This window comes from Phacochoerus africanus, chromosome 6 (assembly GCF_016906955.1).
Source record: "Phacochoerus africanus isolate WHEZ1 chromosome 6, ROS_Pafr_v1, whole genome shotgun sequence".
NCBI lineage: Eukaryota > Metazoa > Chordata > Mammalia > Artiodactyla > Suidae > Phacochoerus > Phacochoerus africanus.
In genome coordinates this window covers 15641583-15659986 of record NC_062549.1, presented here as the reverse complement: position 1 = coordinate 15659986, position 18404 = coordinate 15641583, and positions in this window count along the sequence as shown.

Here is an 18404-nt window from a genome sequence, read left to right as displayed (position 1 = left end):
TATGATAAATCCCGAGGGATGGAAATATTTCTTGAGCAAAAATTGAATTCATGCAAACATTCCTTTGGTAAATGAGAGATTTGGCTGGAAAAAGTGTTCGTGTGTGTGTGTGTGTGTGTGTGTCTGTGCAGGCTTTCTTCTCACTTTAAACCAGTGCAGGTTAGAAAGGCTGGGATGAAGTATGTGTGTGTGAGTGATTCTGTGATTCTTAAATTGTTTCCGGAGTTCCTGTCATGGCTTAGCGGAAACAAATCTGACTAGTATCCATGAGGACGCAGGTTTGATCCCTGGCCTTGCTCAGTGGGTTAAGGATCCAGTGTTGCCGTGAGCTGCGGCGTAGGTCGAAGATACAGCTCAGATCTGGTGTTGCTGTGGCTGTGGTGTAGACCAGTGGCTACAGAGCTCATTCAACCCCTAACCTGGGAACCTCCATATGCCGTGGGTACAGTCCTAAAAAGACAAAAAAAAAAAGAGTAGACAGGGGCATTGACAACATAGTCACTGTCTGTGAAGAGGGCGAAGCTGTGGCAGAAAGAAACAGGGTAATGTGAGGGGGAGCATTTGGGGAGGCCACCTGTCCACCTGTCGGGGGCAGGAGGGAGAGGTCTGTGTGAGGTGGGGGCTGGGGGTTGAGCCCTGAAGAATCAATGCAGAGTTTGAAGGACTGGGGGGTGGGGGGACGATTTGAGGTCAAAAAGCTTCTGTACAATTGAACAGCAGAAAAGATGTCCTTGTGGGGAGAGTGGGCTGAGGGAGAAGCGGATCAGATGGAGCAGGCCCCTGAAGGCGATGGGGAGGGATTTGGAATTTACTTGCAGAGCATTGCAAAATCACTCAAGAGTTGTAGATGAGGAGTTCCCGTTGTGGCGCAGTGGTTAACGAATCCGACTAGGAACCATGAGGTTGCGGGTTCGGTCCCTGCCCTTGCTCAGTGGGTTAACCATCCGGCGTTGCCGTGAGCTGTGGTGTAGGTTGCAGATGTGGCTTGGATCCTGCGTTGCTGTGGCTCTGGCGTAGGCCGGTGGCTACAGCTCCGATTCAACCCCTAGCCTGGGAACCTCCATATGCCGCGGGAGCGGCCCAAGAAATAGCAACAACAACAACAACAAAAAAGACAAAAGACAAAAAAAAAAAAAAGAGTTGTAGATGAGAAAGTGGCTTGATCTGATTTAAGAGTTTAAAAGAGGGCCCTTGCTGGGTGTACGTGATGGCTCTCAGGGAGGCAGAACAGACAAGAGACAGGTGAAGAGGTGTTTGCAGTGGAGCAGTGAGCCATGCACGTGGCCTGCTGCAGAGGGCGGGTTGAGCGGTGGGCACGTACTTGGAGGGGGAGCCAAGAGGGCTTGCTGGTGCACTGGGTGTGGGGACAGAGGGCAAGGGGAAACCAGGGTCTCTCCCAGATTCGAGTCTCAAGCCCCCGGGTCAAAGGTGATGCCAGTAACTGAGGTGAGGAAGGCTGGGTGAGTGGAGATCGCCCAGCAAAGGATCAAGATTTTTGACTTTGGTCATGTTGCCCTTGAGATGCTAACTTGACACCCCGGTGGCGATGTCAGACTGGGCATGAATGGTGCCTGCGTTAGGGAAACCTTTGGAAATCATCAACCTATGTGACGTCATAAGCCAGCTGGAGATTATTGATGGAGAGGGTGAGGATAGAGAAGAGGAGAGAAGGAAAGAGAAATGAAGGCCTGGGACCGAGTTTTACCTGTGCCAGTACTCATCGGCTGGACAGAAAAAGAACAGGAGGCAGCAAAGGAGGCGGAGAGGAGCCGTGAGTCAGATCAAAGGAAATCTGGAAGAATGTGGTGTCTAGAAAGGCAAGATAAGAGAGTGTTTCGAGAAGGAAAGTAAGTCATTAATTAGGCTGAGTACCCCTGGGAGTCACAGGAAATGAGCAAAGGATCTAAATCATGTTTGATTTTAAATATTAACCTTTCAGGTTTCTAGGAATGTGTATATCCCATGCCCGGAAGCAATCTTTTCTCAGATAGTTTTATTTGTAATTATAAATGAATCATAAATTTGTATTTAATTTTTAAAATTAGTAAATTTGATTTCATTTGTGTCGAAGAGACCTGATTAGAATCAGAATTAGCCTGTTTGTGATAAGTTAAAGTAGGTGGCTGCATTCATGGTGACTGCAGGGACGTAGGGGTCTCCCCGGCCACCTCAGCCACAAGACGCTGCACCATCCCCTGTCTTTGTAATTAGCTCATGACCATACTCAAGTCTCTTCCTCTTTTTTTTTTTTGTCTTTTTGCCATTTCTTAGGCCGCTCCCTTGACATATGGAAGTTTCCAGGCTAGGGGTCTAATCAGAGCTGCAGCCACCGGCCTGCGCCAGAGCGACAGCAATGCAAGATCTGAGCTGTGTCTGCAACCTACACCACAGCTCATGGCAACGCCATATCCTTAACCCACTGAGTGAGGCCAGGGATCAAACCCACAACCTCATGGTTCCCAGTCGGATTTGTTAACCACTGAGCCACGACAGGAACTCCTCTCTTCCTCCTTTTTTTTCTTTTCTTTTCTTTCTTTCTTTTTAAAAATTTTTTTTTTTATTTTGATGTTTTTAGGGCCACACCTGAGGCATATAGAGGTTCCCAGGCTAGGGGTCGAATCAGAGCTACAGCTGCCAGCCTAGGCCACAGCCACAGCAACGTGGGATCCTTAACCCACTAAGGGAGGCCAGGGAGCAAACGGATACTACTTGGGTTTGTTACCACTGAGCCGTGACAGAACCCCCTTTTCTTCCTTATGTGCTCCAATTTTTAAATTCTAAAGCAAAGGGGGTTAGGCCAGGTATGTAAAGTTCCTTCTGTTTTAAGACAACTTTTGGGAGTTCCCACCATGGCACAGTGGAAACGAATCCAACTGGGAACCATGAGGTTGTGGGTTTGATGGCTCAGTGGGTTAAGAATCTGGCATTGCTGTGAGCCGTGGTATAGGTCGCAGACGCGGCTCAGATCCCACAGTTGCTGTGGCTGTGGTCTAGGCTGGCAGCTATAGCTCCGATTAGACCCCTAGCCCGGGAACCTCCATATGCCACAGGAGTGGCCCTAAAAAGCCAAAAAAAAAAAAAGACTACTTTCATTCTGTGATTCTACCTAGGGCCATTTATCTAGACCTTTCTTATTAAAATATATGAACATCAATAAAAGACATTTTGTTGTTGTTCCAAAAACTTGCCCAAGGCTAACCTTGCCTGCGTTGATGTACAAAAGAAGATTTTCATCTTTGACTTTTTGTTTCATGATTCTGAGTAGAGCAGTGTCAGTAGCAAGATGCAAAATCCCCACTTTCAAACTCCAGTTATTTTATGATATCTTAAAACCTGATTCATGTTATAAATTAAATTTTACTTTATGAGGGTACACTCTGACTTGGATGCCTAAGATAAGAGTTCTGTGCCTTTTGAACTCCCCCCACTTATTGGCTCTATATTACTGGCTGACTTTAAGACCAGAACTTTCTATTAAGAAGGTACATGTTGAAAGTTATTTTTTGAGGCCCTTTGCTCTCCCAAGGACCACAGCATGTGTGGGCTCCTCGCAGGACTCTGATTAAGCTTTATTTGATGAACTACACATGGCAAAAGCTAGACAAAGTCGTGTAGTTCCATAAAAATCTTTTTTTTTTTTTTTCGGAGTTCCTGTCAGCAGTTAGCGAATGTGACTAGGATCCATGAGGGTGAGGGTTCGATCCCTGGCCTTGCTCAGCAGGTTAAGGATCTGGCATTGCCATGAGCTGTGGTGTAGGCCAGCAGCGTTAGCTCCAATTTGACCCCCAGCCTGGAAACCTCCCTATGCTGTGGGTGTGGCCCTAAAAAGAAAAAAAATATTTTTTTTTCAAGCCTGCATTTCAGATTGCATGCATATTCCCAAAGTATCTTGAAAGAAAGGCTGTAGAAAACTGTCACAGAAGTCATGCAGAGTTGATGGATAAACCATTAATATGATGGGAAGTTAATATATCACCTGCTCACCAACATGCCCTAGAAAATGTAGTTGTCAGAGGGTGACGTGATGAAGGTCACACATCACTTTTTAACAGATAACTAGACTTCTTAATCTTTCCTGATAGTCAAGACTACTTTTAGAGCTAGGATTCTTAAAGTAACAAGTCGAACCAAGCATTACTAGTGATTTCATTCATAATTTATATACAGCAACATATATTATTTTCCATAATTTATTTTTGAAAATCTCCCCCTTTAATCTCACTCTTATGTTTATCAGCTCCTGGAGAAGAAAAAAAAATGGAAAGTTTTGCAACTTACTTTGGCAGCACATGTTAAGTGACACTTTTAAAGAGATGTAGCCGGGTGCCCTGTACCCAGAGGTCTAGTAAATAGCTGAGAAAACAATCAAGCCCACAAAGAGTAATTATGTGCTAAGTAGATGCACAAAGTGAAAAGTGAAAAGAATTCCAAAAGGCACCTTTCTCCCCTCCTAACAAATACAAAAATCCCACGTGGATGGAGGCTCATTGTCTATTATTAAATGCTCATTTGTTGTTGGTTCAGTGTCATTAGGGGAATTCTGGAGGTGGAGAGAAACCCTACTGGAGCAAGTCTTTAAAACTAATTAGTACAATAGAGACCATTAAAAGGGACATTTTTATTTGCTTGAATAAATACACAAAAAACCTTCTTGGAGGAAAATCAGCTCCATCGTAAGGGTGTGTGAACATCACTCAACAGCAACACCAATGGAGTAAAACCCTAGGTGCCTAATGATAGATATTGTATACACTGCAGATTTTTTTTTCTTGCTTTTTTGCAGCATATGAAAGTTCCCAGGCTAGGGGTTGAATTGGAACTGCAGCTGCCAGCCTACACCACAACCACAGCCACGCAGGATCCAAGCCATGTCTGTGACCTACACCACAGCTCATGGCAATGCCGGATCCTTAACCCACTGAGCAAGGCCAGGGGATCGAACCAGCATCCTCATGGTTACTAGTTGGGTACATAACCGTCTGAGCCACAACAGGAATGCCCAGATTTTAAAATTTTGTGGAATTTTGCTGGAGCAACCACCCAAATGAGGTTAAGATTGTCCTGTGGGACCTGAAGAGAATTTAGGTGCCTGAAGGCTGGGGAGGGGAGGTGATGGATGGGGGGGTGAGGGTGGGGAAGGGTCCAGGGTGGATAGGAGTGGAGAGCCAGGTCAGAAGCCATGCACCTTGGGTTGCTAAGTGTGCTGGTTAATTTTATGTGTTAATGTGACTGGGATAAGGGATGCCCAGAGAGCTGGTAAAACATTATTTCTGGGTGTGTCTGTGAGGGTGTTTCAGGAAGAGATCAGCAGACGGCGTTCAGTAGAACGAGGAGAGAAGCTCCACCCTCACCAGTGTGGGTGGGCATCATCCAGTCCTAATAGAACAGAAAGGGTGAAGGAAGAACTGCTCCCCGCGCTCTCTTCTTGAGCTGGTACATCCATCTTCTCCCGTCCTGGGGCGACAGAGCTCCTGATTCTCAGGCCTTTAGACTCAGACTGAATCAGACCGCTGGCATCCTGTTCTCTCACTCGCAGATGGCAGAACATGGGATATCCTGGGCTCCATAACTGTGAACCAATTCCTATCATAAATCTCCTCATATATAGTGATCCATTTTTTATAATATATATACGTCCTATTGATTCAGTTTCTCTGGAGCACCCTGACTAAAACAGCAAGGTTGGTTCAAGCTGTGGCATTGAGTAGAAAGATGGATTTTGGTATTTCGGCATGGTTACCACTCACCTCTGGGTTTTATTCCACTTGACCACCTCTAGATGTTTTATAGATCAATGCCCAATTCAACCAAACTCACCCACTTCCCTCCTGGGTGCTGGGCAATATGCAGATGCTAAAGGTATTGGTCATAAAGAAGCTATTGGTGTCATTGTGTAATTGTCAAAAAAGAACATACACATCTTTTCATGCGATGGGGAAGTGCTAGGGTGGAGGCAGACTGGCAGTCAGGCGTGTGTGTGCATGCACACTCATTCTGGGGTGGGGGCATCCCTACCCCATGGCTCAAATTTTGACCCATAGGAGGCTGAAGATGGGAAGGAACCAAAATATAGATTTCTCACCCCTCCTGCCCCCAAGTAACTGCTTTGAGGTACAGTAGTTTTATCCTGCCTCTGGGAGGTACCCACAGGACTCAGCAACCAATTGGATGTTCTTCAGAAGTGATGGCTTGCTTGCTTAGGAACAGAGTATCTTATATTTGCTTTCTGTTCTTTCCCAACTCATATTGTTCCCCCCTCACTCTTGCTGCCCTGGGATTGGACCCCCTGGTAAAGTGTTAGGATGTAAGCTTTGTCCATCTGTTTTTGAGAGAATTGGGATGAAGGCATTGTTTTTCTTTAATGTTTGGAATGTTATCCCTGAGTGTTATGGGGGTACTTAACCTAAGATGGATGAATGGGGGAGGAAAAGGTGGGAGAGGAAATCAGGAGAGGCTTCCAGAAGGAGGTGACCCTTGAATAGGGTTTAGAAAGAAAAGCAGTGAGGCAAGTGGGGCTAATGAAGATGGAACAACATGAGTGAAAGTATAGAGACATGGAACTGTGTTGGATTCAGGGATAAGGCTCTGCCTTGGAAGGTCGTAGAAAATGTGGAAGTCTTAAAGTCTTACTAATATGACAGTTACTTATTATTATTCCTACTTAATATTCATAGGTAATACTATTGAGTGGTATCACTTAATACTATTATTATTCCTAATGATGTTTTTACTTGATACTATCGGTTACTTGAAGTCTTACAAAATGTAAGAGAGAGGCTGCTTTAACTTCTCTCCAGTCACAGGAACATGCTCATCAGTGTAGCCCCACACAGTGAGTTTTAATTTGTGTGTTTCAATTGGTTGCCCATCAGGTTCACATAAAATTCAGAGTTCCCGTTTCTCTTGAAAAATTTGAGCTGGAAGTGCAGGGCTTCTGTCTCTACATGAGTACAGATGGCTGGAACTGAGTGGTAGGTGTCCATATGAGAAGACACGAGACCTTGAGTTCACATGGCCCCCTCCATCCCCTGACCTGGCTCGTGTGGTTCACTTACTTGCCTGGTCCCTCTGGCATTTGCGTTTGCAATTCTGGGAATTCACTCAGTACTGAGTCATTTGGGGCCAGAGAGAGAATCTCTGCTCCCTCCGCCTCCCGGGGCTGCTGGCCACTCCTGCCACTGAAGCACATCTCACGGAGACCGGGAGGATTGACAGGTGCCTGCTGCTCTGGTCCTCAGCTCCTGATTCGCACGCAGTCATGAGCATGTCTGATTGGTGAGGCTGAGGTCACGTGCTCCTGCCTCAGCTGCAAAGGCAGCTGGGAAAAAGAATATTGGCATTTATAACTTCTTTGATGGGAGGTGGACTGTGCCTCCAGCAAAACCACTAAAATGTTTCGCTGTTGAGCAGCCAAAAGAATGACAAAAGTCCACTAGAAAGGGGTTGGCTGTCTAACTGTGGCATTCTACAATGGGGCACATGAGATGACTTTATGGGGAACACAAAATCTTTGCTAGCATGGCATTATTTTATATGCATTAATAAAACACAACTAAGCTATTAGACCTGTAAAGGACAGGACAAATCTGTAAAGACTGTGAAGTGTTACAATTTAAAGAAAAATCTTGAGTAAATAGTAGCTTAGATGATATTGGAAATAATAACATTATTATTCAAATGACTACACTTTTGGAAATCAGTCTAGATACTAGCAACCCTTTACATTTCTCTTTGGGCCGCGGAATGATGGTGATAAAATCAATAGTAATAATACGAAAGTTTACACTTGTTTCGTGTGACGGGCAAGACCCTGTTCTGAGCACTTGACCTTTGTTTGTTCACTTGAACATGGTCACAAATTTATGAGGTGGTTACTATGACCTCCCCCACTCTACAGATGGGGCACTTAAGGCCCCAAGGGGTTAAATGATGAAAGTTCACTCAGTAAAAAGTCAAATGAGGATTTGAATTCAGGCTGCTGTGATCTAACTGACACCTGCATAAATTGGGGTGAATGTGGATTCCTGTACAATGATTGCACCAAAAATCTGCAGAACTGATTTGGAATTTGCAGTAAGCAACTTTGGGACTGAATGCTTTTAGAGCACTCACTTTCATGCAAGATGATTTCATTCCAAGGAAAGTTCTCAACCTCGGCACTATTGATATCGAAGAGACAATTCTTTTTTTTTTTTTTTTTTGGTATATATGTAGGGCCATCTTATGCATTTAAGGGCAGTATTTCCAGCCTCTACCCACTAGATGCCAGTAATTATCTTTTCCAGTTGTGATAACTAAACAAGTCTCTGGACATTTTCACATGCCCCTGGGGATAAGATTGCCCCAGTTGAGAACTCCTGGTCTAGAGAATTCTGAAGTCTCACAGTGAGAAGCCCAGAAATAATTACGGGTGTGATGAAATGATATGACTAACCTGCTCTGGTATGTTTTCCTGGGTATCCTTCCATAGTATCATGTCATTATTCATTAATAGCAGGTGTGTCTCGTTTCTCATATCAGAAGTAAATACACGGTACCAGCTTGTACCAGCTCTTGGTTTTTAATGCAATCTATGGTGAATCTTTAACCCTGTGGTTTACTTATAAAATGAACAAGCAGCTTCTCATTTTTCTAGAATCCAGTGGCTGTCCACTTGGGAAGAAGCGACAAGGGGCCTCAATCTCCTTAAATAAATATTTAAGCTGCCTTTCTTTCCTTGACTTGGTGTTCAAGCATATTGAGATTTTTTTAGGAGGGGGTGTTCTATGTAAAAATAGATTAAAAATTAGGTCCTTTCTTTCTATTTGAATATGTTTGTTAGGATTTTAAATACAATGATCAATGTATTATGTACACAGTCATGATGTATTAATATATCATAAAACACTAAAGAGCTATGAAAGGACAAATCATTTCTCAAGTGGGGCTTTCTGGTCTCTAAATCTTACTAGACAACCAAGTCTAGCAAGAGCAGCGCTGAATCCTTTTATTTTCATGTGCCCCAGCCACCATGGCACCTCCTACACTCTTCTCTGACAGTCCAAACACCCTCCCTCCAATCCCTTCATATCTACCTAAACATTAAAGCCCAGCAAAAAAAGGCACCTCCCCCATGACTGCTCCCAAAAGTCTCAATCAGAAGAGCTACTTCCTTCCCCTGGCCCCATGTATATGGCACCCATTCTTTTTTTTTTTTTCTTTTTGCCATTTCTTGGGCCAGCTCACGGCAACGCCAGATCCTTAACCCACCGAGCAAGGCCAGGGATCGAACCCGCAACCTCATGGTTCCTAGTCGGATTTGTTAACCCCTGAGCCACGACGTGAACTTCTGGCACCCATTCTTATATTCTTTGCATTCCATCAAATTAAGTGAGGGACCAGCCCACTTGTTCAGTCTTGCTCCTTATCTCTATGCAGAAAAGGTATCAGCTCAGATTAAAGCTGGCAGTTTGGGGTGGGGGTGGGGAGCGGGTTGAGAATGCTCACAGTTGAATATTCATATACACAAATTGTAGCTGCTTTGTTTTCAAAGATGAATCAATTGTCCTCATACTGTCACGCCCCTGGATAGTGTGTGTGCAGGGAGTAGGGCCTTAAATCTACAAATTAAGATACTCTTTAAAAAAAAAATTAAAGTGTAGTTGATTTACAATAGTGTTAATTTCAGGTATACATACTCTTTTTAATGATTTTTATTTTTTTCCATGACAGCTGGTTTACAGTGTTCTGTCAATTTTCTACTGTACAGCGAGGTAGCCCAGTCACACATAGACATATGCATTCTTTTTTCTCACATGATCATGCTCTGTCATAAGAGACTAGATGCAGTTCCCAGTGCCACGCAGCAGCCAGGTATACATACTCTTAATTCAGTCTCTTCCTGATTAAATATCACTGGGGCAGTGGTTTCCACTCAGCAATGCTCCATCTTAAAGATTTCATCTTCCTCCCTGTTTCTCCTCAAGATATGCCAGTGGGAACTAAAATGAAATAATTCAGAAAGCTGTTACTCGACAAAACCTGGCTTTCAAGACTACTGTCTTGGAGTTCCTGTTGTTTCTGACTAGAAACATGAGGTTGCGGGTTCGATCCCTGGTCTTGCTCAGTGGGTTAAGGATCTGGCGTTGTCATGAGCTGTGGTGTAGGTTGCAGATGTGGCTTGGATCCTGTGTGGCTGTGGCTGTGGCGTAGGCAGCCAGCTGCAGCTCTGATTCAGCCCCTAGCCTGGGAACCTCCACATGCCATGGGTGCAGCCCTAAAAAGCAAAAAAAAAAAAAAAAAAGACTACTGTCTTAATCAGACTAAAAAAACTCTTTTTTTTAATTTCAAAAGAGGAACCTTGACTGTCTTTCTTTGTAATAATCCTTATCTGCTCAAATGCAAATGGATAATGCCGTTTGATTAATATTTCCCTGACTTTTGCTTTCCTGGGCCTATCTTTTACCAGGTACATGATTTCAGTTGGCTTCTAATATTCTTTAAAAGAAAAAAAGAAAACTGCTCTGTGTTGAGGTTATACAAATTCTTAAAGGATATGATCACTAATGGCCTTGAACTAAATCTTTGCAAATTCTAAAAGAAAGAGAATTTACTTCTGTAAAGTGAGAGAACAAATGCTTACACAGACCTGGGCCAAGAAAGAGCCAGGTTACATTTTCCTGGGATCAGTTGTAAAGGTAACCAAGAAGGTGACCTATCTCTCACTGAGATCTCATTTACAGGGGTCACGAAACAGTCCTTGGATGCTTAATTGAATCCCTGATCATCATTACACTAGTAGACACACTCATATTTCTTGTTGGACCATAAAGAGATTACGTGTTGCTAAAGGTGTATAGTTTGACACAATGCAGAAGGAAACAAAAAAAAAATATTTCCTTTCAGCCAGGTTCTAAGCCACTGTGACAATCTACCCACATAAGCTAAAAAGATCTGAGCTGGACCAATACCGCAGGTGTAACCCAAACTCAAATAATTGCCATGTCAGTCCAGCAGCATGTCATTCTTCATGTATCTCATGGCCCTCCCAATGGTTATCAAGGGGGAGAGAAATATTTCCTTGGTCTACGTGAATGTTAAAGAGATGCCTGCTTATTTCTCATACAGAAAAGCATAGATGGGGGGAATTATTTTGCATATGAAAAAAATGATAGTCAGCCATGGGGTTATTGAGTTGTGGCGTTCGAGTGGATTTGGAAGGCATCTTTGTTAGTCTCATCATCATACACATGCATTTCAGTAAGAGCTTATGGAGTACCTGAGGTCCAAAGAAGCCTAAGAAGTGGTTGTCAACCCGCTGTCCTCTGAGGCACCTGGGGACATTTAAAAAATTCCCTGGAGTTCTCTTGTGTAGCAGTGGGTTAAAGATCTGGCATTGTCTCTGCAGCGGCTTGGATTGCTGCTGTGGTGTAGGGTCACATCCGTGGCTCCACAACTTCCATATGCTGTGGGTGTGACCAATAAATCAATAAATAAAAATATGCAAGTCCCTGGGCTCCAACAAGGAAGTCTGGTGTACTTGTTCTGGTGTGAGGTCTGGACCTTGCTAAGTTTAAAAAACTTCACAGGACATGCCCATGCTCCTAGAACTACCCTCTCCCCTCCCAGTTAAAAAAAAAATGGCGGAGTTCCCGTCGTGGCGCAGTGGTTAACGAATCCGACTAGGAACCCGGAGGTTGCAGGTTCGATCCCTGCCCTTGCTCAGTGGGTTAAGGATCCGGCATTGCCATGAGCTGTGGTATAGGCTGCAGACGTCCTTGGATCCCACATTGCTGTGGCTATAGTGTAGGCCGGCAGCTGTAGCTCACATTCGACCCCTAGCCTGGGGACCTCCATATGCCGCAGGAGCGGCTCTAGAAAAGGCAAAAAGACAAAAAAAAAAAAAGCATCACAATTTTGATTCTGTATCTTACCCACTTACTTAAATTAACTAATTTGATGAGGTAAAGGCGGAAAATGAGAGAAACTCTCCAGATGCCTCCTCACTTCTATGGGCTTTTACAGCTTTATTCCTTTTACCTCTATAGTTATTTTTCCAGATAGTCCAACATCTTTTTTTTAAAAAAAGTTGACTGCCTACTGTGGAAATCGCAAATTCTATTCACTCAAAGTGTGATTTTACTCCTCATCATGGGTATTATGAAAATATTTTCTATTATGGATAAACCATGCCTCATAGCTGACTGACTTACCCTGTCAACCTGAGCGGCTGAAGGGCACAAAACTTTAGGCTCAATGGTGACCTTGAGATTATACAAACCTCAGCTGGACCACAGCTCAGCAGTCCTAAATCCATCAGTTTTCAGGGAAGAATCAGTAGTTTTTGGTGCTATTGAATACTGGAGACAAATTAGAGAAAAAATTTCAAGGACTTTAAGGCCTGAGAAAATGGTTTGGATAAAAGTCAAAATATGGCATAAATGGTCCTATCTATACAACAGAACCAGGTCATGGACACAGAGAGCAGACTTGAGGTTGCCTGGGGGAGGGGGGGAGGGAGTGGGATGGACAGGGAGTTTGGGGTTGGTAGATGCAGACTATTACATTTGGAATGGATAAGCAGTGAGGTCCTACTGTACAGCACAGGGAACTATGTCCAATCTCCTGAATTAAAACATGGCAGATGATAGAATATATATATATATATATAAATGAAAGAATGTGTGTGTGTGTGTGTGTGTATGACTTGGTCACTTTGCTGTGCAGTATAAATTGAAGAAACATTGTAAACAACCGTAACTTAATAAAATTTTTTTTTTTAATTCTGAAAAACAATAATAAAAAAAAAATCAGTAGTGAGAAATGGGACATGTAGAACTCGTAGGGTTTTAGGTATAGAAATGTTGGGGGAGATCAGCCCCTAGTGGCCACCTTTATTATTACAACTGTTCAGCCTTGGCCTTGAGGTGACCTGGCTTGATACTGGAACGGTATTCATTTCCACATCAGACCACAAACATTTTCTAAATACACTGTCTTCAGATGGCAGAAATATAATGTGTATTATACATAAATATATAATATTAACCTTTCACAGGCTCTGTGGAGGAGGGTCTCTCTGCTTCTCTCTAAAGCAGTTTTGCATCCAGTTCTCTTCCATCACTCATAGAAGAAAAGTTTACAGCTCCTTAATGTTGAGGACAATGGGCCCATATAATCGTGCCTCTTCCCACCGCTCCATCTTCACCTTCTGATTCTTCAGTGTTCCAGTCACAGCGTCAGGATGAGAAGGTTTCCAGGAAGAGAAGGAAGAGAAACATTCCAGAGAGGGATAGTCTCCATGCAATGACCCCACAGGCATTAAACAATGTGACATGTTTAGGGAACTCAATGTCTTGCTGTTCTGAAGTCCCTAATGCAACTGAGGATGGACAGCTGTGCCTTGCAAGTTAGCTTTCATTTCCTTCCCTTTCAACAGAGACAAGGTTAGAGAAATATTTCTCTACCCCGAGATAAACAAAGCACAGGTGAGAGGGTGTTCACAACTGACAGCTTCTGTAACCGAGGCAGGAGTCCTGGAGAGCATGGCACTGAGAAAGCCCGTGTTCTAAGCCGGGCCGCCTGTCCTCAGCTCCCCTGCCCGCTGTGGGGAAAGGGGTCTAATGCTGTGGAATTTCCTACATTTCCAAGAGAATCTCCACGTCTGGATTTTTATGAGAATTCTGCTCCCTAGGCAACACCTATTCATCCATGGAATACTACGGTGCTCTTCGGAGCCTGAGGACACAGCAGGGAACAAAGCAGACAGAAGTTCCTACCTTTGGGGTGCTTTGAGTCTAATGGGGGAGACAATTTTAAAAACTAAATAAATTGTTAAATATATTACATGGTGGAGTTCCCGTTGTGGCTCAGTGGAAACGAACCTGACTAGTATCCATGAGGAAGCAGGTTCAATCCCTGGCCTTGCTCCATGAGTTAGTTGCCGTGAGCTGTGGTGCAGGTTGTAGATGTGGCTCAGATCTGGCATTGCTGTGGCTCTGGTTGTAGGCCAGCAGTTGCAGCTCCAATTCGACCCCTCAGCCTGGAAACCTCCATATGCCATGGGTGTGGCCCTAAAAAAAGGCAAAAAATATATATTACATGGTAATAAATGTTGTGAAGAAAAATAATGTAGGGGAGGTGGCTGAGGAAGACTGGAGAGGTGAGAGAATTTTAAATAGCCTGGTTGAGGAAGACTTAACTGAGAACGTGAAATGTCATGTAACTAGTTCACTCATTCAATGCTTTTGATGGCTTTTGTTGAGCACTTACTACCTGTGAGGCATGATTCTATATACTGGAGAGAGACTGATGAACAGGACAGACACGGTGCTTTTTCTTTTTTTTTTCTTTTTTAGGGCCACACCCAAACACATGAAAGTTCCTAGGCTAGGGGTGGAATCAGAGCTGTAGCCACTGGCCTACACCACAGGCACAGCAATGCCAGATCTGAGCTGTGTCTGCGACCTACACCACAGCTCACGGCAACGCCAGATCCTTAACCCACTGATTGAGGTCAGGGATCAAACCCGCACCCTCATGGTTATTAGTCGGGTTCGTTACTGCTGAGCCACAACAAGAACTCCAACAAAGTCCTTTCGTTCATGGGGATCAGACAATACGTAAGGTATCAGGCAGGATAATGTCAAATAGTGATTCTTTGCAACAGAGGAAGTAAACCAAGATAATGTGTTGGAGAGAGGAGGGGGCGAAGTGGCTGGGTTGGACAGAGCAGTTGGTGAAGGCCACTCCATGTGACAGTGGGTGGAATGAAGGGAGTGTGCTGTGCAAAGGTCTGGGGGAAAGGCGTTCAAGGCCAAGAGAACAGGAAGGGCGAAAGCCATAAGGTAGGAACCAGCTAGGCCACAGTGTTGAGCATTAGGTGTGATGCACTGGTTCATGCACTAAAACAAAAGCACTATCAGGAGGGAAAACCACGGCCAAGATCAGACTCCGGCAAAACTGCGAAACAAAAATTGTTCACCGTGACATCCTCTTTCCTCTGAACATTGCTTCCTCCTGAGCAGATGCTTCTTCCCTGGCTTCATTTAACACCGCCCCCCCCCCTTTCTCTTTCAAACTTGCTCTCAGGAAACAATGTGATATCACATGTATACTAAAAAAAAAAAAAAAAAATCTATATGGCTAAAAAGTCATTATTCCTCCTAGGGTATTTATACTTCAACTCTAGTGATTTAATTATGAAATTTGATGCATCAGCTGTTTGGGTACTGGGGTATTTTATTGTTGTTGGAGTAAATTAATTTCCTATGGATGCGATAACAAACAAGTACCAATTTAGCAGCCTGGAACAACACTCATTTATTATCTCAGAGTCGTGGAGACCAGAAGTCCAAAGTGAGTTGGCTGGAGGGCTATGATCTTTTCAGGAGCTCCGGAAGAGAATCTGTTTTCCTTTTCCAGAGCCAAGAAGCTGCCCATATTCCTTGCCCTGTGGCCCTGCATCACTCCGAGCTCTGCTTCAGTTGTCATATCTCCATCTCTGACTCTGACTCTCTTGCCTTCCTCTCGGAAGGACCCTGTGATTACGCGGAGCCCGATCAGATGATCCGGGATAATCTCCCCATCTCAAGAGCCTTAATCACATCAGCGAAGTCTCTTCTGTCATGTGGGGTAACATCTTCTCAGGTTCCAAGGATTGAGACATGGACCTCTTTGGGGGCCATTGTTTTACACATCCCAGGGAGTAACAATATTCTGGAGTCTGTGATATTAGATCCCCAGATAGCTCCTTGCTTCTGGGTTGTTCTTGCTCCTTATTTTTGTTGGAATTGTGGGAATGAAATGGTTCTGCAGTCTTTCTGAAGGGCAGCTTGCTCAAGCCGGTTGAGTAATTTTCCTTAGTCCAAACTGGTAAAGCCAGGTAAGATCAACTCAACGTGCACTTGTATTTTTTTTTTATCATTTTTATTTTTTCTCTTTTTAGGGCCTCACCTAGAGCATATGGAAGTTCCCAGGCTAGGGGATGAAGCAGTCTATGCCACAGCCACAGCAACAGAGCATCCAAACCACGTCTGCGATCTACTCCACAGTTCACAGCAACACTGGATCCTTAACCCCCTGAGCGAGGCCAGGGATCAAACCCACATCCTCATGGATACTAGTTGGGTTTGTTACCACTGAGCCACAACAGGAACTCCTTGCCCTTGTATTTTTGAACATGGTGTTCACTCATAAGGTTAATTTGAATGGCAGTTTCTGAGACAGGGCTTTTAACACTGCAGTTTCTGACCTCTCTGGAATTTGAAAAGCAAAGATCTATTAAGCAGAAATAGCAGGGGGCCTGAGTAAAGAACCTAAAAGGATGGGCATTACTTTTACCAAAAAGGCTCAATGATGTAATGAGTGCTGCCTGTGGAGCCCAATGGGTTGTTTTTGCTTCCTGGTGTTTGAGGGAGCAGTTCTGTTCCTGCTTCCCAGAAGAGGGGTCTTTGAGCCCTGAGGATTAGCCTGCAGTCTCTGAACTGCTTCGTTTCCCATCTCTCAAAGACTGGACACCTTGGGGGAAACGAGGGAGATCAGGGTTTTGACGAGAACCCTGTTTTTCACAAGTCAAACTCTGTCACCAGTTCCTACATGGAAGAGCTTGTTGTTTAGATTCTTCCCATACGTCGCTTTGATCTATTACCTTTTCCTCCTTCAGATTTCTGCCTTTCTCAGCTCCTTACTGAGTTAGAATGTTTTCGTGGTCAAGTTTCCAAAGGTCTGTGTCTTTTTGATTTAGCGGGTGTAAGTTCATTTTCACCAGCCCTATCTACTTCTGTAGTTTTTGATGTGTCCACACTATATCTGATATTTGTTGATAAAAATGATGAATTTAGCAGGCACTTTCCTGTTTGACTGCGATAATTCCCTAAACAGTGGGTTACAAGGATTTAAAAATTATGTTAATTTAATTTTTGTTGTTGAATTAAGTCAAAGTTAGACTCTGGAAGAATATGAGTTCTTCTACACTTAATTTTTTTTTGTCTTTTTTTTGCCTTTTCTAGGGCCACTCCCGTGGCATATGTAGGTTCCCAGGCTAGGGGTTGAATCAGAGCTGTAGCCACTGGCCTATACCAGAGCCACAGCAACGTGGGATCCAAGCCACCTCTGCAACCTACACCACAGCTCACGGCAACACCGGATCCTTAACCCACTGAGCAAGGCCAGGGATCGAACCTGCAATCTCATGGTTCCTAGTCAGATTTGTTAACCACTGTGCCACGAAAGGAACTCCATTCTATACTTAAGTATTAAAAAAATAATTTTGAGGGGGATTTATGTTGTTGATTTTAAATGAACAGTGTCTGAATTGGAACAGCAGGCAGAACAGTTCAGGGAGTGAGAGCCTGAACTGAGGAGCTGAAAGGGTGGCTCTGGCATAAAGGAACCTTGGGCTCCAGTTTGGCTCCGTCACTACCACCTGTGTGATCTTGTGAGCAGGTCAGGCAGGTCAGTCAGCCCAGCCAAGCCTCGGTTTCCTCCTCTGTTAAATCGCGATCGTAAGAGTGGTATTCTTTTATAAGGTTGTGAGCAATGACAACCTATTATAAGCCAAGGGCTTAATACATAGAAAGCAGGTAAACAATATTTGTTGAATAAACATCTCATGGTCAGAGTTCCTTTAATTTTAGCTATGATGATGAAGGTCTGTAGACATAGGATTCAAAGCATTTAGGGATGGGCTCTTTATAGTTGCACAACCTGAGACCAATGCATATGTAAAGAGCAGTGTGGACCACATTCGTTTCAATGTACCAGATGTATTACATAAGGTCCCGGCCACGTATCAGACTGGCCAGCTGCTGAGCTGTGCTCTAGGCATCATAAAAAGTTCTGAGTATAGATCTGTTAAGTGTAATAAAATATTATTTAAAAACCATTGTTTAAACTGAAATGTAAGAGTTCTCATTGTGGCTTAACAGGTTAAGAACCCAATATAGTATCTGTGAGGATGTGGGTTCCATCCCTGGTCTCATTTAGTGGGTTAAGGATCTGGCCTTGCTGCAAGCTGCTGTGTAGGTCACAGACGTGGCTTGGAGGCTATGTTGCTGTGGCTGTGGTGTAGGCCTGCAGCTGCAGCTCCAATTCAACCCCTAGCCCGGGAACCTCCATATGCCACAGTTGCAGCCATAAAAAGAAAACAAATAAAGAATAAACAGAAATGTAATCACAGAAATACTGAATTCATCTATGGTTGCTTGCCAGTAATAATGATCATGGGTTTGCTAAGCCAGTGTAACAAATTCTGGACGAAAGGGTCCCCAAAGACATTCTCACTAGAACTGAAATTAAAGTAGGCTTGATCTGCCATTAAAAAGTGACTCTGGAGGTTGCAGCATGGAGCAGAAGCAGAAACAAGAGGCTGTGCCCAAGAATCTTTATCTCCTAGATTCCCTTAGGGCCGCCCCATGTGAGCACCA